The following is a 22,241-nucleotide window of genomic DNA, read 5'->3' on the forward strand; positions in this document are numbered from 1 at the left end:
GTTTGGGATCTTTGTGAAGAAAAATTTCAAAAATACTTTCTAACTGTGATCTCAAACACTAACTAAGTATGCTAAAATAATCATATTTTATAATCATAACTTGTAAATCATCCTGATAATTTATGAAGGAATTACTAGTTTTCGAGGAAAGTAAGCTAGAGACTACGAGGGTGTTTGCGAGAGCTTATAAGCTCTTGAAAACAGCTTATAAGCGGTTTCAGAGCTTATAAGCTCTTTAAGTTTGTTTGACAAATTTTTTGTCAAACAACTTAAAAACTGTCAAAATAAGTTGTTAGTCAGCTTATAAGCTGTTTTTAAAAAAGTAAGGGGGATGATACTTTTTTCAAAAAAATTTTATTTTGATATTTGACTTCACCATATTATCCTTATATATTTTATTAAATTCTCACAACGCCCTCTGTCCATTTTTTATACAAAATTTATCAAATTTTTTTCTAAATTAAAATTAAAATAGTTTTATTTTTTTTAATATATGTTTAATATTTATAAAAAATTTAAAACTATTTTTAAATGTATGTTACTATTTAAATTATTTTTATAGTATGTTACCCTTTTTGGTAATTTCAACAATAAAAAAATCTTATAATACCAAATACATCAACATCTTTAAGTTGTTTAAAATAAGTTCATCCAAACACATTAACAACTTATAAACTTCTAGAGCTTATAAGCTGTTTTTAACAAGTTTAGCCAAACACTTTCTAAGGCTCCGTTTGGACATATTTTTTAAAAACGTTTTTAGTGTTTTATAAGTTAAAAAAATCTTAAATATGTGTTTGGGTAAAATTTTTGTAAATTTTTTTTTAAAATTTTTTTTAGAAAGTGTTCTTAAAATACAATTTTTAATGAACAAATTAAAGGTGTTTTTTGGTGGAAAAAACGCGGGTCAATCAACCTACCCCATGGGCATTACCCCATGGGGTAGGTGTAATTCTTTCATTGATCCAAATTATAGGGACCCCACATCAATTATGTGGGGTCCGCATAATTTGACCAATGATGTGCTTCCACCTATTACATGATGTAAAACCCATGAAATAGGAGAAATTGGGTCACATGGTAAACGGGTAATTTCTTCTCGAAAATTCTCTCAATCTATGTAGGGGAACCGATGGAACCCTAGATTCTTTTCTCTCGTTCCTTTATCATTCACAACCCGTCGGTTAGCCTTCGTCGTTGCCACATGCAAACCCTCGAATTTTGGGTTGTAGAAGCACGATGATTCTTGCCTCTTCTCATAATTTTACAAATTTTTGCGGTTTTCGGATTATTTGATTTTAGATTTTGTTTTGTTTGTAGCCTTTCAAGAGGTACTTGAAGATCGGAATGGTGGCTCTTGTCAATCACGGAAAGGACTACGAAAAATCGGTTGTCATTGTTATTTCATCCACCAACTCCAGTTATGTACTGTTTATGTTGCCCATTGATATTGTGAGTTTTTTTTCCTCTGGAATTGAAGGTTCAGTTTCTGATGTGTAGATTCTAATGGCAATGTTGAGTTTTTACCTGAATAAAATGATCTAGGGTGCAGTAACCAAACAGACAGAAATTTAGGAGCCAAGATTTTTATATATGTCTAGGAGCCTATTATATTCAAGACATATCTTCTTTCTTTGCATAACACAATCCGCATCAGCATCTATACTTGCAGGATAATCCGCATACCACCGATTATTCTCAGGACATTATAAATATGCAACAAAGCATGGTATATATAACTCCATCATATTAGAACAAGGTTGAGTGGCATATCATACCTGCTTGGTATGATGACGATGAGGTTTGAGGTTCATAACTGCTTGTCTATTTGACTAACTGTATCTTTCAAATTGCAAGGAGGAGTGATAAATCGAACCGGAGTTTATATGATTACAGTTGTGTTCTCTCTTTCTTCGGTTCAAATGAATTGGTTTAGCCTTGTGTAGAATACATTTCTAGTTTCCTGAAGTTAATTTCTTTGTTAATTTAATCCACGAGTTAACTAGTTTACATGTGTTTGATCTTGAAGAACAAAAGATGATCTCTTTTGCGCCTGTTAGGTATTGGTTTCATTTCATCTGACAGATCTTATGTCGCTCATTTTTGTTGTTGGATAAGCGTTCTTAGCTCTTCTCATTCCAATGTTCTATGTTAATTGCGCCGTATTAGAATTTGATTTATTCTATGTTATTTTTGGGTAATAGGAGTTGATGGGATTTTCGAAGAAATACACATCTACAGTTTTCGAAAATCCTAGCTTAATTCTAAGGAGAATTTTCGAACTATGTCTCCCTTTTGTGAGAGAATTCAGTCTGTGATTTTTCGAAAATTACATTCTGAATTGACAGATCAAATCTGTAAATCTCTTCGATAAACATCTGATTGGTTTCTAGTGCAATCAATCAGAGGGTTTCAGTTTTCTATTCGTGGACCTAATTCAGGAGTTGATCGAGCGAGTCATCGGTTCTTGGGATTTACAACAAGAGCAGATTTAATCTGTTGGAGTCCATAGTTCAAGCCATAGATTGAATAGGTAAAATTATAATTGTTATTATTATTTTACTTGCTTATTTTAATCGTAAGAATTTGATACCCATGATCCGGAATCGTTCCAGATCAGAAAATAAAAATTTTTAAACTTCCGCTGCTCCGGGTATCAAATCTGACTGATCTGAAAACGTGTTCCAACATCGACATCTAACCATCACTGCAGATATCTATAAAACACTATAATACCATTTCGAGTGTATCATCCTTTGGAACTATCATGATCCTAGTACTGAAAACCAACACTGAATCAAAACTTTCTTTATCGTTAATCAGCGAATAACTGCGCCAATCTCTGAATTAGGAAAATCCAACATCTGTTTAATGAAAAATTCTGAGTATGAAAAACTACCTTAGTGCTCAACAAGAATCACTTCCTTGTTTTTGAAATATAACTCCGTCAATTGCAATATATGGGTAACGCTAACTACAACACTGAAAGGTAGTATAGAAATCTCTCCTTGCACTAGTAGGCACTGCATGAGGAATTTGTCTATCCTGGATGGTACATCCTTTCCCAATAATATTGGAATCAAGGAAATCGTATAATTAAGATTTCACCTTCTCTTACCTCCGATGGAATCAGACGATAAATGCAAGTAGTCACTGGCACTAACCTAGCAACAAACTAAATATTTTCTGAAGGACTCATCTAGTCCAATCTCAATACATATTGTATTGTACACTAGTTATAAACTTTCATTTGTCAAGGAACACCCTTTCCTAGACAATTCTGTCATCAAAAAACGTCAATTTGTATCTCTGACGGAGTCAGACGATAACTGTACTAAATTCCATTGGCACTAGACCTGGTACCAAACTACATCTCATCAAAAATGTTCAAATATCACATAAATGTTCCTAATATCTATACCCTTCTATGACTGTGTAAAACATCAAGATTGAGGTAGTCTTCCATGTACACCCTCTTAAGCACGTAATGCTTCTAGAGCAACACTGGCATAGGGTCGCGCATCCTTAAACGTCTAGTCATAATCCAACACATTCTACAGTACTTGGTATAAAAACACACATGTGCCCCTGATGCAACTAGTCATCCCTAGCACCAATTGTCAAGATCACATACTTACCCAACTACTCCAGGGAATCACCTATAACTAATTACTTGGCAAGTACTTACAACTCAACGAATCATATTGCTCCAAATAATTCGAGAGTCACCATTGTTTAATACTAATAAACTAAAACAAAAACTGGAATCAAACCGGAGTAATGGAAAACATCTAAACCACAAAACCAGATTAATACAACTTTATTATAGTCAAAAAATAACAAAAAAAACAACCAAATACGACTAGATATACCCATAAAACTCAATCGTCGATATCATCATTGGAATCTAAATCCATCCTAGACTGCGTCTGAGCTCCCTGAAATGCATACATCTGACCCTGAATCTGAGACTGCTGAATACTTCCACGATGCATGCCCTGGGTCCTCTACTGCATTGACGCCTCAGATGGTCTACTAACCTGAGATACCATCTTAGATGCTTGACCACTCTGTCCTTCTTGTTTGGGACAAACTCTCTTGAAGTGATCCACACCTACACAGATGAAACAAGCTCCAAAAAATGCTCTCAGTTCTTAGTGAGATGATCTCTCCCACAATGATCACACTGCAACTTATTCTTGCCCTGAAAGAGTGGGTGCCCGGTGAGCCAACTTGTGGCTAAGGGCTTTTATGACTCTATGTATAAACAATCTTTTGTTTAATATAATTTACACTTTTATAATGGCATTTACTTTATCTTTTATCATATTATTATGTTGTGACATACTATAAGATGTTTAGATGAAGACCTTGAATATACTATAGTGTATGTAAGATGTGGTGGCACATGGGGATGGCTATCATGAAACACATCTTATAGTCACTGTATATTCTAAACAGTTCCTAGTCGATTGAGCCGTCCGTTAATAAGGATAAGGATCGCTCGAGATTGAGACTAGCATTTGCGATGCCGAGTACCACGTTTCATTGGTATGGAACATAGAGATGTTCAAAGCATGCAAATGGATATTCATACGATGAATGATCGAACTACCATATCCGAACTTTCCAAGTGGTTATCACTTATCGAGTGGATAAAGTCCGCGGTTTTGGTTGTACACCATTAGTCCTTACTACTTGAAACATCATTGAGACTCTATATGCTAGTACTGTACTTTGACTCATTTACCGACTCTATTGGGGTCATCAGGTGTCGGGATTGGGTACAGTTACGACACATATTGGAGTTGATGCTTTGTTATCAAGGATTCACCACATACTTGCTAGTGTGGATATCCTATGAAATCTGAGGAGATATTAGTGTGACGAATCTCTGGCCAGAGTACATGATGTGTTTTAAGAAATGGTTTCTTAGTAGCACATGCGATGTCACTATTTGATCTTCAAGATGCATTGCATAGTTATCGAATATCGAACGACTCTCGATTTACCAATAGTTGTTGATTCGATCGGGATATATGGATGAAGGGACCGTACTGTACGCTAATCAAAATCTATTGGTTCTTGCAGGCACTATCAGTGATACCTAGGGAATCATGGGGCGATGTTGCTAGGCGCTCTTACCATGATTCGATGGGCAAGTCGGAAATTGTTGTTCCGAGTCACAAGGAGTTGTGAGCCCACGGCTAGCTGTATCCCTGAACCATTGAGGGTCACACAAGTAATGGATTTTTAATCCCCGTTGAGATAATTAAATTTAAAGAGTTAAATTTAGTGAATAAAGAAGTGAGACTTCTTATATCAGAATAGAAGAGTAAGATTTCCTAAAATGACATAGAGATGAGCATTTTTGGAAATCACTGAATTCAGATTCAGAAAATTTATCTTGACTTTAAAAGATGCAGAAATGGTTTCTGTGCACATTGGTGAAATTGGTTTATCAATCTGAGTCACGATGAATTTTATATTAATTTCTGAACATGCGGGCTTTGCTTGTCAAGCTTGAACTTATGACTAATGGGCCCCAAGCTGTTAGCAGCCCACATTATAAATAAGTTATTGCAGTACAGAAATTGAATACAACAAGGCATAATTTTTGAAAACACTAGGGTTTTCTCTCTAGTGGCCGCCGCCCCTATCCTCTCTCTGTCAGAAAATCCAGCCTGTGAATTTTGAATTTGCAGTCTGGTTTAACGGATCAAATTCGTTAATTCTCATCGTAGAAACTTCTGATAGACTTTTTAGTGCAGTCTATCAGAGGGATTAAACTTCTGTTCGTGGACCTGATTGAAGAATTGTTCGTCCATCAGTTCCTGGGATATACAACAAGAGCAGAGTTATCTGTTGGTGTCCATAATCTTGTTTCGAGATTCAAGGTAAAAATTTAATTGTTATTTAATTTTTACACGCACAATTTAATCGTAAAGTTTTGATACCCATGATATGGAATCGTTCCATATAAAATTTTAAAACTTCCGCTGCACCGGGTATCAATTCTGATTGATCTGAACACCGTTTTCCAACAGTGGTATCAGAGCCAGGTTGCTCAGATCAAGCGATTAAATTAATCAATTGTACAAAAATTTTTAAGCCTCGGTTTTTGAACAGAACAAATTTTTAAAATTAAATTTTTGACGGGTAAAACCCGGGCAGCGATTGTCGCTGCCCAGGGCAGTGCACGACGCTGCCCATGGGCAGTGATCGTCGCTGCCCAAGGGGCAGCGACGGGCTGCCCGGGATCGTCCCGGGGGGCCCGGGAAAATTAATTTTTATTTTTAATTAAAATTTTAATATGTTAAAATTCTATTTTTGGTCCGATCGAAAATTGTTTTTGATTGGTCCACGAGGCGTCGGATCGAATTGTTCGAGTCCGAAAATTTTAAAATTGATTTTTGGATAAATTTGAATTTTTGGAAAATTTATAGATTTTATCCGTTAAATCAAATTTTATGAAATTAATTATTTTTGGTACAATTGATGATAAGATATGATCTTATGGAAATATTGAGTAAAATATGATTTTATGTATAAAATTGGATTTTATATGTAAAATATGATTTTATTTGATAAAAAGATAAAATATTATTTTGTATGTAAAATAAGATTTTATATATGGAATATGATTTTATCCTTTTTAATTTAATTTCCATTGCATGTTATCCAATAAATTAATTTTGAATTAAATATTATTGGATAAGGATGATCGATTGCCATGACCAATTTTGTAGGTGTATGTTAGAGAATTTACATTTGTTTTTATTGTTGTTGGATTTATTAATGGGCCTGGTTTATGGCCCAATATGAATTGTCATATGTAATAAAAGTTGGCCTGGTTTTTGGCCCGTTCCCACCCCTTCCTACTTGTCATAGTTATTTATTGTAAATACATTATACTTAGTGGGAGATGAAGATTTGAAGACGGAGGTGGGCCCAACAGACAATAAAGACTGAAAAAATGTAAATTGGAAGCACAATGTAATAGGATTGCATTGCATACTTGCATATCACCTAGGATTGGACTTAGACTCGTGATTGGCAACCACGGGTCGATTAGTAATGGAATCGATCATCCTAAAATATAATATATGATATTATCGTTGTATGCATGTTTAGACTAAATTGTATGATTCCCGCAAGCATACAAATTTTAAATGATGAGACAAATTTTCAAAATTAAAATCTCTCATTTTAAATATGATTTAAAATTGATATCAAGATAAATAAAGGAAATTTCAATATTGTTTAAATGTTCCTACCTTCCATCAACGATCAATGTATGAGATGCTCCCCGCGGATACGGTCCGGCTCATATTATTGGGGGGGCCGGTTCGTCGGAAAGCTGTACATTGGATCGACACATGTTGTAAGTTGGGTGGAACTCCCATGGGATTTGCTCATATTATTGGGGATCCACATGGCGTGTAGTGACCCTTACCCAGATCACCTACTAAACAAAACTTAGGCATGCAATTAACTTGATTAAACAGATATCAGAATAAAACTGCGGAAACCATAAAATAGTTTACAACCCCAAGTAAAGGAATCTGTAATTTATCCAATAATATACAACCAAATCGAATAGCTGTATAAACCCAAACAACAGTAATAAAACCTAAACGAAGCTCCAGCTGGCCAACCACTGACTAGCCCCTCCTGGATCCACCCTCCTCGTCCAATCGCAAACCTGCCCCATGGAATAGGGTGTCCAGAAAATACAGAGTACGAGACGTGAGCATAAAACGCTCAGTGCGAGAGTATGAGTATACATGCATGCAAAGTGAACTCCCTATAGACTCGAGGTCAAGGATCAGATAACAGAGACAGACCGGGCCCTGGTATGTAGCACGCTGTGCCGTCGCTTCAGGAGGTGGCTCCCATACCGAGATAACCGTGGATACGCCGGACCCAAATCGATGGAAGTCCATCCACTAACAGGATAGGGTACAACCCTACTAACAGACATCTCGAAGGAGATACAGTAAGATGCAAATGAATGCAGCATAATATCATGGAATATAAATCATGCAGTCACATAATACATGCATACTCAGTCAGGATATCTCGAACAGTACTTTCGTACCTCAAATACAGTGCAAGCTCTACCAACTCTAGGTCCACGCCTATAGTCTGCTCTACACTGCCAAATGATACTACTATCATCAAAGTGCTCTAAAAGCCTTAACTAAGCTATTGCATACTCCTAAATATTTATAGGAAGAAAAAGCTATACCTTCGTCCGTCGTTAGCCCTTTGATGTCGATGCCTCCAGAACTTGGGCACAACTCCGCTACGACTACCGAACGCCTCGCCGACCTCCGGACCAAGCCTAAGAAGACTAAAACAGCTCCAAAAGGACTAGAAAGGAAAGGAGAACTCGGAATTGGCAATTGAAAGTGAAGTCTCGACCTTCTATTTATAGACAACGATCGGAACTTCCGATCCTTGATCGGAACGTCCGAAACTCGATCGGAACGTCCGATCCTGCCATCGGAGCTTCCGAAGATCCTGATCTGCCACGTGTCAAAATATCACTTGTTGACTCCGGATAGGGGTGATCGGAGCCTCCGGTCCTAATCGGAGCTTCCGATCCAACCACACGTCATGCCTGACGTAATAACATCGGTGCCTCCGATCGCTCATCGGAGCTTCCAATCCTGTTCGGATCTTTCGATCGTGTCTTCGGAGCTTTCGATCCGTCCGATACCCAATTCAATTAATTAGCATTAATCCTTTAATTACTCAATTAGGGTACGGGCTACTACATTCTCCCCCACTTAAGATATTTCGTCCTCGAAAACAGATCTTAAGTACCGAATGCAAAAACAGAAATCAGAAACATTCTTTATCCAAATCAAACGTTTACAGAGTTTGCAACTTAATACAACTTAAAGAATGAAATCAAAACAACTCAGGATGGTCTTTACGCATCCTGTCCTCAAGCTCCCAAGTAGCTTCCTCAGTGCCTCGGCGCTGCCACTGAACTAAAACCAAATGAATGACTTTGTTCCGTAAAACCTTATCCTTATAATCCAGGATACGAAGACGTTTTTCAACATAAGTCAAATCCTTGTCTACCTGAACCTCAGACCGCTGCAGAATATGAGATTCATCCGCCACATACCGTCGTAACAGAGATACGTGGAACACGTCGTGAATACTGGATAGATGCGGTGGCAAAGCTAGTCGATAAGCCAAATCACCAATGCTCTCCAAGATCTCAAACGGACCGATAAATCTGGGAGACAACTTGCCCTTAAGGCCAAATCTGAGAATCTTGCGGAAAGGTGACACTCTCAGAAACACTTTCTCCCTGACCTCGAACTGCAAAGGCCTACGCTTGATATAAGCATAGCTGGCCTTACGATCCTGTGCAGTCTTAATCCGTTTCTTGATCTGATCAACAATGTCTATCGCCTATTGGATAAACTCCGGTCCCTCAGCCTGTCTCTCCCCCACTTCTTCCCAGAAGAGTGGAGTACGGCAACGTCGCCCATACAGCGCCTCAAAAGGTGCCATCCCAATACTAGTATGATAGCTGTTGTTGTAAGCGAACTCGATCAACGGTAAATGATCCTGCCAGGCTGAACCAAAATCCATGACGCACGCTCTAAGCATATCCTCTAACGTATGGATAGTGCGCTCTGACTGACCATAAGTCTCCGGATGATAGGCTGTACTCAAATTGAGAGTAGTACCCATCGCACGCTGAACACTCCCCCAGAATCTAGAAGTAAACCTGGGGTCCCGATCACTGACAATGCTCACAGGCACTCCATGAAGTCGGACGATCTCCTGAATGTACATCCGTGCCATGCGATCCACAGAGTACTCTCGGCTATAGGCAATGAAATGCGCTGACTTGGTGAGTCGGTCCACCACAACCCAGATAGCATCACAGTTCCTCGGGGATACTGGCAAATGGGTCACAAAGTCCATAGTGATAAACTCCCATTTCCATTCAGGAATAGGCAGACTGTGAAGCAATCCTCCAGGTCGTCGGTGCTCTGCCTTGACCTGTTGACACACCAAACATCTCGAAACAAACTGATAAACACTGCATTTCATTCCCTTCCACCAGAAACGAGTACGTAGATCCTTGTACATCTTGTTGCTCCCAGGATGAATACTCAACTTAGTGCGATGCGCCTGAGACAAAATCTCCTCTCGCAACTCTTCATCCTGCGGAATCACAAGCCTACCAGACAAACACAGAAAGCCATCTGACTGATAATGAAATCCAGACGAGCTACCCTCGTTAGCTAGACGAGCTAAACGCTGGGTCTTCGAATCAGACATCTGAGCATCTTGGATCCACGAATACAAGGCTGGCTCAAATAATATCGCAAACATCTGGATACTCTGCATACCTTTCTTATGCTTGAAGGTATAACCTGAATTACAACAGTCACTGATCGCACTAGACATCGAACAAGTCTGAAGTGCGGATAGTCGCACCTTGTGACTCAAAGCATCAGCGGTGAGATTAGCGGCTCCCGGATGGTACTTAATCTCGCAATCATAGTCCTTAAGCAAGTCCATCCAACATCTCTGTCTCATGTTCAACTCCTCCTGAGTGAACAAATACTTGAGACTCTTATGGTCGGTAAAGATCTCAAATTTCTCGCCATACAGATAATGACGCCAGATCTTCAAAGCGAACACAATGGCTGCTAACTCCAAATCATGGACTGGGTAGTTGTCCTCGTGAAGCTTCAGCTGTCTAGAAGCGTATGCGATCACATGCCCATTCTGAGTCAGGACACAGCCTAACCCCTGAAGAGAAGCATCCGTGTAAACTACATACCCTCCAGATCCTGACGGTAAAGCCAACACCGGCGCAGAAGTCAACCGTCGTCGAAGCTCACGGAAATTCTCCTCGCACTCGGAGGACCACTCGAAATCCACACCCTTGCGGGTAAGCTGCGTCAACGGTCGAGCTAACTGAGAGAAGTTCAGAATGAAGCGACGATAATACCCTGCTAGACCCAGAAAACTACGGATCTCAGCAACTGTCGTCGGACGCGACCAATTAAGTACCGCTTCAATCTTGCTTGGATCAACAGAAATCCCCTCCCTGGATATGATATGGCCAAGAAAGACCACTCTATCCATCCAGAACTCACACTTGCTCAGCTTGGCGTACAACTGCTCATCTCGAAGAGTCTGTAGTACCAACCGCAAGTGAGAAACATGCTCTTCCGTATTACGCGAATACACCAAGATGTCGTCAATGAAGACCACGACAAACTTGTCCAAATACTCCCTGAAGACACGGTTCATCAAATCCATGAATATAGCCGGCGCATTAGTCAAACCAAATGGCATCACTAGGAACTCGTAATGCCCATAGCGAGTACGGAATGCAGTCTTGGCTACATCCTGATCACGGACTCTCAACTGATGATACCCAGATCTCAAGTCAATCTTGGAGTAAACTGACGTGCCCTGCAGCTGGTCAAACAAGTCATCAATACGAGGCAACGGATACTTGTTCTTCACAGTGACTCGATTCAGCTGCCGATAGTCAATGCACAGCCGCATCGACCCATCCTTCTTCTTTACGAAGAGAACAGGAGCTCCCCAAGGAGACACACTAGGACGAATGTACCCCTTGTCTAAAAGATCCTGTAGCTGATTCTTCAACTCACGCATCTCTGACGGAGCTAGACGATACGGTGCTCTAGAAATAGGCGAAGTACCCGGCATCAACTCTATGCCAAACTCGACTTCCCTAGCAGGAGGAAAACCCGGAATCTCATCAGGAAACACATCTGGAAATTCATCCACAACAGGAATGCTCTCTATCCCAATACACTCAGCGGACAAATCAACTGCATAGATAAGGTAGCCTTCCCCGCCAGACTCTAGAGCTCGACAAGCTCTCAAAGCTGATACCAAAGGCATCGGGGGTCGCGCTCCCTCACCATAGAAAAACCAGCTCTCACTCCCCTCCGGATGAAAGCGTACTAATCTCTGATAGCAGTCCACTGAAGCTCAATAGGTAGTCAACACATCTATTCCCAGAATGCAATCAAAGTCGTCCATCGCCAGGACCATGAGATTCGCTAACAGAATGTTCCCTTCGAACTCTAAAGGGCAACCCATCACTAGACGCTTAGCCAAAGCAGATTGGCCCGTCGGAGTGGAAACAGACATCACTACGTCTAGTGCAATGCATGGTAACTTATGCCTCTTAACAAAACGTGCAGAAATGAAGGAATGAGATGCACCAGTGTCAATAAGTACAAGAGCAGGTATACCATAAAGCAGAAATGTACCTGCGATGACTTTCTCATTCTCCTCCACAGCCTGATCATGTCTCAGGGCAAACACCTGGCCAGAAGCTCGTGGCCTCAAATGAGAACTCCCAGCAGACTGTCCCTGCGACCTCTGCTGTACGGTGGCCTGAGAACCCGATCCTGAACCAGAACCAGAACCAGAACCGCCTCCCCCAGACAGTGGACAATCCCTCCGGATATGACCAGTCTCTCCACAACGGAAACAAGCTCCAGAAGCTCTACGGCACTTGTCGGATGGATGGTTCTTCCCACAGTGATCACACTTGTCTTTCTTACCGAAACGGACAACACCTCCAGAACCAGAGGAATAAGAAGATCCAGACTTCTTGAAAGTTTGGGCACGGGGACCCAAAGAACCAGCAGGCCTCGACTGAGGGAAAGACCTGTTCCGCCGAATGTTGTCCTCCGCCTGGTGACAACGGCTCACCAAACCCTCGTAGGACATGTCATCGCCAACCGCCACATGGTCATGGATCTCAGGGTTAAGGCCCTGAAGGAACAGATTATACTTCATCTCTGAGCTATCAGCAATCTCGGGGCAATAGGATAGCAGATCAAAGAACCTCTGCTGATACTCATCAATAGACATGGCTCCTTGTCGCAGACTCAATAGCTCGCCCGCCTTCGACTGTCGGAGTGCAGGAGGAAAATACCGCTTTTGGAAAGCTGTGCGGAACTCGGCCCAGGTGGCCACTCCTCTCGCCGCAACAAAAGGTGCAGAAGTAAACCTCCACCACCTGCGCGCACGCCCATCCAGAAGATAGCCAAGGATCTCCACCTTCTGCTCATCGGTGCATTGGAAAGTCTGAAAAGTCGTCTCCATGCGGTTTAACCAGTTCTCCGCATCCTCCGGAGACTCACCTCCAACTAAGGGCTTAGGACCCATAGCTAAAAATCGACGCACAGTGAAACACTCGTCGTCATGGTGACGATGACGCCGTTCTCGACGAGGCTCCCGGTCGGCATCACCCCAACGCCCACCAACACTACCATGAGAACTCTGGTCGTCACGATTTGACATCTACAAAAATACCTCAAGATGAGACTAAATCCCAAGAAATCTTTTGCATGCTCTGATACCATAAATGTAGTGACCCTTACCCAGATCACCTACTAAACAGAACTTAGGCATGCAATTAACTTGATTAAACAGATATCAGAATAAAACTGCGGAAACCATAAAATAGTTTACAACCCCAAGTAAAGGAATCTGTAATTTATCCAATAATATACAACCAAATCGAATAGCTGTATAAACCCAAACAACAGTAATAAAACCTAAACGAAGCTCCAGCTGGCCAACCACTGACTAGCCCCTCCTGGATCCACCCTCCTCGTCCAATCGCAAACCTGCCCCATGGAATAGGGTGTCCAGAAAATACAGAGTACGAGACGTGAGCATAAAACGCTCAGTGCGAGAGTATGAGTATACATGCATGCAAAGTGAACTCCCTATAGACTCGAGGTCAAGGATCAGATAACAGAGACAGACCGGGCCCTGGTATGTAGCACGCTGTGCCGTCGCTTCAGGAGGTGGCTCCCATACCGAGATAACCGTGGATACGCTGGACCCAAATCGATGGAAGTCCATCCACTAACAGGATAGGGTACAACCCTACTAACAGACATCTCGAAGGAGATACAACAAGATGCAAATGAATGCAGCATAATATCATGGCATATAAATCATGCAGTCACATAATACATGCATACTCAGTCAGGATATCTCGAACAGTACTTTCGTACCTCAAATACAGTGCAAGCTCTACCAACTCTAGGTCCACGCCTATAGTCTGCTCTACACTGCCAAATGATACTACTATCATCAAAGTGCTCTAAAAGCCTTAACTAAGCTATTGCATACTCCTAAATATTTATAGGAAGCAAAAGCTATACCTTCGTCCGTCGTTAGCCCTTTGATGTCGATGCCTCCAGAACTTGGGCACAACTCCGCTACGACTACCGAATGCCTCGCCGACCTCCGGACCAAGCCTAAGAAGACTAAAACAGCTCCAAAAGGACTAGAAAGGAAAGGAGAACTCGAAATTGGCAATTGAAAGTGAAGTCTCGGCCTTTTATTTTTAGAAAACGATCGGAACTTCCGATCCTTGATCGGAACGTCCAAACCTCGATCGGAACGTCCGATCCTGCCATCGGAGCTTCCGAAGATCCTGATCTGCCACGTGTCAAAATATCACTTGTTGACTCCGGATAGGGGTGATCGGAGCCTCCGGTCCTGATCGGAGCTTCCGATCCAACCACACGTCATGCCTGACGTAATAACATCGGTGCCTCCAATCGCTCATCGGAGCTTCCGATCCTGTTCGGATCTTTCGATCGTGTCTTCGGAGCTTTCGATCCGTCCGATACCCAATTCAATTAATTATCATTAATCCTTTAATTACTCAATTAGGGTACGGGCTACTACATGGCGACCGTCCATCACAACTTAATATTGATGGGTCATCTTGACGTGTCACAATAAACGGCGTCATATTATTGGGCCCTTATTGGACATGAGGTAAAAACGTGGAGGTTGCTTTGGAAGCAATTGGGCTCTAACTTTTGAAAATTATGGTTGGCTGATATTATTCGGGACCATAGTTTGTCAATTGGACTCCATGTTCCCACTAAGGAAAATAGTTTCCCGTTTTCACTAGAGGGTAGTGAAATCGTTAAAATAGTGGGAGTGAGATTCATAAAATAAATTTTTCCATATTTTATGTCTTAGTAAATTAATTAAACAATCATCGATAATTGTCTGTTTCATCTCAGTATATCATTATGATGAATCTTCGTAATCCACATGTTCCAATTCTCGAACAAAACAAACTTACTGGCGCAAACAATACAGAATGATTACATAAGTTAAGATTGTCCTAAGTTCGGAAAAGATTTTCTAAGTGTTAGAAAAGGCTTCTCCGAAAACTGCCCCGGCTGATGTAACTGCCGAAAGGTTGACCAAACTAGAGAAATGGTTGGACCATGATCTCAAGGCCAAATGTTACATGCAAAATTGGACAAGTCTAAACAAGTTTGCCATCACTGCAAGAAACCCGGTCATTGGAAACGTAACTGCAAGGAAGACCTCGAGCAGTTACGAACTGCAAAGGGTATGTTTTACATTGAAATAAATGTTTTTCTTAATACTACTTCTTGGGTATTGGATACCAGATGTAGATCTCACATTTGCAATGAATTGCAAATGATGACAAGAAGTAATAGGCTAAGGATGGGTGAGACCTAGTCAAGGCTCGGGAATGGTTCTAGAGTTAAAGCCAAAGCTATGGGAGACATTTTTTTAATTTTGCAGACCGATTTTAAGTTACTTTTGAGAGATGTTTTATTTTTTCCAGACTTGATTAAAAACATTATTTCTGTTTCTATGTTTGATAGAGATGGTTTTTCTTGCAATTTTGTGAATGGGATTTGCAATATTTACAAGAATGAATGTTTGATTGGAAATGGACAACTTGAAAACGATCTATATAACTTAAAATTAAAAGATGTTCCAATAAATTATGTTGATAAACCGGTAACAACGAACAAAAGGAAAAACGATAGTCAAAACCCGGCAAATTTTTGGCATGCTAGGCTAGGTCATATTTCCTCAAGGAGGATGAACAAGCTAGTGGGAGAGGGCATGTTTAATATGTCTGATATTAACTCTCTACCTACTTGTGAATCCTTCCTGAAAGGAAAAATGACTAAATCTCCATTCAAGGGGAAACCTGAGCGTAGTCAAAATCTGTTGGATTTGATCCATACAGATGTTTGTGGTCCATTTAAAATTGGTACTCAATTTGGCCACACCTACTTCATTACCTTTACTGATGATTATTCAAGGTATGGGTATTTATATTTAATGAAATATAAGTCTGAAGCATTTGAAAAGTTCAAAGAATTCAAGGCTGAAGTAGAAAACAAGCTAGGTAAAAGTATTAAAGCACTTCGATCGGATCAAGGTGGAGAATACTTGAGTACCGAGTTTTTGAGCTATCTAAAAGAGAATGAGATTCTCTCTCAGTGGACTCCTCCTATGACACCTCAGCTTAATGGTGTTTCGGAGCGTCGCAATCGAACTTTGTTGGACATGGTTTGATCCATGATGAGCTTCACTGAGCTCCCACCTTCGTTTTGGGGCTATGCTCTTGAAACGGCGGTATTGTTGTTGAACAACGTTCACACTAAAGCAGTGAACAAAACTCCATACGAGTTATGGAATGGCAAAGCTCCTAAGTATTCGTACTTGAGGATTTGGGGATGTCCTGCTTACGTGAAGCAGACAGTGGGAGATAAGTTGGATAGTCGATCCACCTTATGTTATTTTGTAGGGTATCCGAAGAATTCAATCGGATATTATTTCTATCATCCTACTGAAACAAAAGTGTTTGTTTCAAGGAATGCCACCTTCTTGGAGAAGTAGTTCTTATTGGATAAGAAAGGCGAGATGATGGAACTCGAAGAAATTCGAGAAGAACACGAAATACAAAATAATGATCCCATACCTCAAGAATCTTCAGAGGACACGCCTATTACTAGAAGATCCGAGAGGACTTCTAGACCTCCTATTCGATATGGTCTTCTTCTTGAAGGGGATCAAGATGAACCCGACGTTGGATGTGATCCAAGAAACTTCAAGGAAGCAATTTCTGATGCGGATTCAAATTTATGGCTTGAAGCTATGCAGTCGGAAATAGATTCGATGCATACAAACCAAGTTTGGACTTTAGTAGATCCTCCCGATGGAATTGTTCCTATAGGGTGTAAATGGATCTATAAGAGAAAACTTGGGCCTGATGGAAAGGTACTGACCTACAAGGCACGATTGGTGGCAAAAGGTTATACTCAAAGACAAGGAGTTGACTATAATGAAACTTTTTCACCAGTCGCAATGTTCAAGTCCATAAGAATCCTTATTGCCATAGCAGCATGGTATGACTATGAGATATGACAAATGGATATAAAGACTGCATTTCTTAATGGAAACATTAAGGAAGAGATCTATATGACGCAGCCTGAGGGATACACATCCATGGGAAGCGAGCATAAGGTATGCAAGCTTCAGAGATCAATCTATGGTCTCAAACAAGCATCAAGAAGTTGGAACCAGAAATTTGATGAAACAATAAAGCATTTTGGTTTCATCAAGAACCCGGAGGAACCGTGCGTGTACAAGAAATTAGTTAAGGATGCTGTGACATTCTTAGTACTTTATGTTGATGACATCCTACTCATTGGGAATGACGTAGGGATGTTGCAGTCAACAAAGATATGGTTATCAGGTAGATTCTCGATGAAGGATTTGGGTGAGGCATCGTATATTCTAGGGATACAGATCTATAGAGATAGATCTAAAAGAATGATAGGACTCACTCAAGCAACCTACATCGACACAATATTGAAAAGGTTTTCAATGGATGGGTCCAAGAGAGGACATCTACCTATGTGTCATGGAGTTTCTCTATCCAAGTCCATGTGTCCCAAGACTGATGAAGAGATAGAGAAAATGACACATGTACCATATGCATCAGCCATAGGTAATATCATGTATGGGATGATATCTACCAGACCGGATGTGGCATTTGCTCTGAGTGTCACGAGCAGATATCAAGCCAATCTCGGTCAAATGCATTGGAAAGCCGTGAAGGACATTCTTAAGTACTTACGAAGGACTAAGAATATGTTCATGGTATATGGAGAAAGAGAATTGAAATTGGAAGGCTATACTGACTCTAGCTTCCAAAGTGACGTGGATAACTCGAAGTCAACCTCTGGATTTGTGTTCATGCTCAATGGCGGTGCTGTCTCTTGGAAGAGTTCCAAGCAGGACACCACAGCGGATTCCAGCACTGAGGCAGAATACATTGCGGCATCAGCTGCTGCTAAAGAGGCCGTTTGGATGAGGAATTTCGTCCTAGAGTTGGGCGTTATTCCTGAAGCTGTTGGTCCAGTCTCGGTGTACTGTGACAACACGGGTGCCGTTGCTCAGGCAAAGGAACCAAGGTCTCATCAAAGATCCAAACACGTACTAAGAAAATACTACATCATCCGGGAGATCGTGGAAAGAGGAGACATTACTGTCGAGAGAGTGGCCTCTGCAGACAATATCGCTGATCCACTTACTAAGCCCTTGCCAGGACCATTATTTGACAAACATCGTGAAGCAATGGGACTATGTAGTATGACTAGTTTGCTTTAGGGCAAGTGGGAGATTGAAAGAGTGGGTGCCCGGTGAGCCAACTTGTGGCTAAGGGCTTTTATGACTCTATGTTTAAACAATCTTTTGTTTAATATAATTTACACTTTTATAATGGCATTTACTTTATCTTTTATCATATTATTATGTTGTGACATACTATAAGATGTTTAGATGAAGACCTTGAATGTACTATAGTGTATGTAAGATGTGGTGGCACATGGGGATGGCTATCATGAAACATATCTTATAGTCACTGTATATTCTAAACAGTTCCTAGTCGATTGAGCCGTCCGTTAATAAGGATAAGGATCACTCGAAATTGAGACTAGCATTTGCGATGCCGAGTATCACGTTTCATTGGTATGGAACATAGAGATGTTCAAAGCATGCAAATGGATATTCATACGATGAATGATCGAACTACCCTATCCGGACTTTTCAAGTGGTTATCACTTATCGAGTGGATAAAGTCCGCGGTTTTGGTTGTACACCATTAGTCCTTACTACTTGAAACATCATTGAGACTCTATATGCTAGTACTGTACTTTGACTCGTTTACCGACTCTATTGGGGTCATCAGGTGTCGGGATTGGGTACAGTTACGACACATATAGGAGTCGATGCTTTGTTGTCAAGGATTCACCATATACTTGCTAATGTGGATATCCTATGCAATCTGAGGAGATATTAGTGTGACGAATCTCTGGCCAGAGTACATGATGTGTTTTAAGAAATGGTTTCTTAGTAGCACATGCGATGTCACTATTTGATCTTCAAGATGCATTGCATAGTTATCGAATCTCGAACGACTCTCGATTTACCAATAGTTGTTGATTCGATCGGGATATATGAATGAAGGGACCGTACTGTACGCTAACCAAAATCTATTGGTTCTTGCAGGCACTATCAGTGATACCTAGGGAATCATGGGGCGATGTTGCTAGGCGCTCTTACCATGATTCGATGGGCAAGTCGGAAATTGTTGTTCTGAGTCACAAGGAGTTGTGAGCCCACGGCTAGCTGTATCCCTGAACCATTGAGGGTCACACAAGTAATGGATTTTTAATCCCCGTTGAGATAATTAAATTTAAAGAGTTAAATTTAGTGAATAAAGAAGTGGGACTTCTTATATCAGAGTAGAAGAGTAAGATTTCCTAAAATGACATAGGGATGGACATTTTTGGAAATCACTGAATTCGGATTCAGAAAATTTATCTTGACTTTAAAAGATGCAGAAATGGTTTCTGTGCACATTGGTGAAATTGGTTTATCAATCTGAGTCACGATGAATTTTATATTAATTTATGAACATGCGGGCTTTGTTTGTCAGGCTTGAACTTATGACTAATGGGCCCTAAGCTGTTAGCAGCCCATATTATAAATAAGTTATTGCAGTACAGAAATTGAATACAACAAGGCATAATTTTCGAAAACACTAGGGTTTTCTCTCTAGTGGCCGCCGCCCCTCTCCTCTCTTTGTCAGAAAATCCAGCCTGTGAATTTTGAATTTGCAGTCTGGTTTAACGGATCAAATTCGTTAATTCTCATCGTAGAAACTTCTGATAGATTTTCTAGTGCAGTCTATCAGAGGGATTAAACTTCTGTTCGTGGACCTGATTGAAGAATTGTTCGTCCATTAGTTCCTGGGATATACAACAAGAGCAGAGTTATCTGTTGGTGTCCATAATCTCGTTTCGAGATTCAAGGTAAAAATTTAATTGTTATTTAATTTTTACACGCACAATTTAATCGTAAAGTTTTGATACTCATGATATGGAATCGTTCCATATAAAATTTTAAAACTTCCGCTGCACCGGGTATCAATTCTGATTGATCTGAACACCGTTTTCCAACATGCCCGACCGACGGGTCTCGCCTGATTCTGCAGATGAAGAATATCTGGACTTCTTGAATGACTGTACTCTTGGTTCCACCACTTGCGATCTCTGCCCTCTAAAAGAAACTCAGTGGCCTTCATCCTCTGCTCCTCCGAGCACGGAAAGACCGGAAATAACTCTCCAAGAGTTCCAATCAATCTTCGGCATCGTCCAGGGTCTCACTGCCAACTACTGGCTTAGGTCCTATACGGATAAACCTATGCAAATGAAACCTGTGAAGATTGTCCTGATGATGGAAATCTCGGGGATGCCTATTTTCCAATGCCCGTCGCTATTATCGTCGTTGTATCCAGCCATTACTCTACAATAATAACTCAAGTTAACCCAAAAATACCAGTACTATGTCCCAAAGAACCTTATTGCATGCTCTGATACCATAAATGTAGTGACCCTACACAAAATCACCTACTAAACATAATTTAGGCATGCAATTATGTAGAACCTAAAATCCAATCTACAAAATCGCATGCATTAAATTAAATAAATATTTTGATTATTATTTTTAAGTTTAATTGATTTAAATTATTTATTTGAGTTATGTTTGAATAAAATGTTCATTATTAATTTAAATTATTTTATTGTACTAACTATTTAATTAATAATTTTAATTGTTTAAGTTTACTTATTTAAATTATTTTATTTTACAACTTATTTGTTTTAAAGATTTTAAAAGTTTAAGCTTGTTATTTAAATGATTTTCTTTATCCAACTGATTTATTTAAAATTACTTGACTTTATCGGTTAGTTATTTAAATTATTTAAAATATATAGCCTATTTATTTAAATGTTTTTAATTGTTCAAAATGTTTTAAATATTTTTAATCCTCTTTTGTATTTAAAATGAATTTTAAACGTTTATCTAGTTTATTTAAATTATTTTAATCGCTTCGTTTATTTTTTAAATATTTTATTTATCATTGTGACATCAAAATGTTTAAGTATTGATTTAAAAGAATTATTGAGTTTCTGTTACTTCAGGCCTGCGGGTGGAAGCGGAGTCATGAGTAATAAATTATTCTTGTGATTTATGAAGTAAACTAGAGGAAGTTTATTAAATGATTATTTTAAAAATTTTCGAGTTGCCATAATTATTTTTATTGAATTGTAGAGCTTATTTTATTACTTTCCAAAGTTTTTATTTTTAAAATCCGGATAGAAATTATTTTCTCTTAAATATTTATAATTTTAATTTCAGAGATATAATTGTTTTATATTCCTTTAAATGTTTTTTTTTGCTTAATTATTTAAGCTAATTGATCTTGAGTTTTTAGTTCAGTGATTCTGGGTCCGGCATGAGGAGACGGTGGATTTTGGCAGTAATTCTTCTAGTTTTCGCAAGATTTGAGATTTATGAGAAACTGAGAAAAATAGATAAAATTTGGTATTAAGAATTTCCGAATGACCGTAAATGTTTTATGAAGTTTTAGAGTTTATTTCAGAACTTTTCAAATTTAGCATTTTAAAACTCGGGTAAATAAAATTTAATTATTTTCTTCAAATTTATAACTTTTCAAACATAGAGAACTTAGGGGTATTGGTGAGAGTAGTGTAAAAGTTTTAACACACCTAGTAGCTCTTCTTTAAGTCATTTAAAGTAGCACTTTTAAGACTTTTACACACACAAAATTAATTACCCACATTTTTATTTTTCAAACCCTAACACAAGTCTAAGTTGGAAACCCTACACCCAAAAACCCATTTGGCCGCCACCCTCTCCCCTCTCATTTCTCAAACCCTTTGGCCACCTCATCTCCTCCGCTAGCAGTCGTCGCTGTCCCGCCTCTACACTGGCCAGAATTCGAGTTTAGGAAGGAAAGGAAG

Source organism: Henckelia pumila, chromosome 4 (genome assembly GCF_033568475.1).
Source record: "Henckelia pumila isolate YLH828 chromosome 4, ASM3356847v2, whole genome shotgun sequence".
NCBI classification, from domain to species: Eukaryota; Viridiplantae; Streptophyta; class Magnoliopsida; order Lamiales; family Gesneriaceae; genus Henckelia; species Henckelia pumila.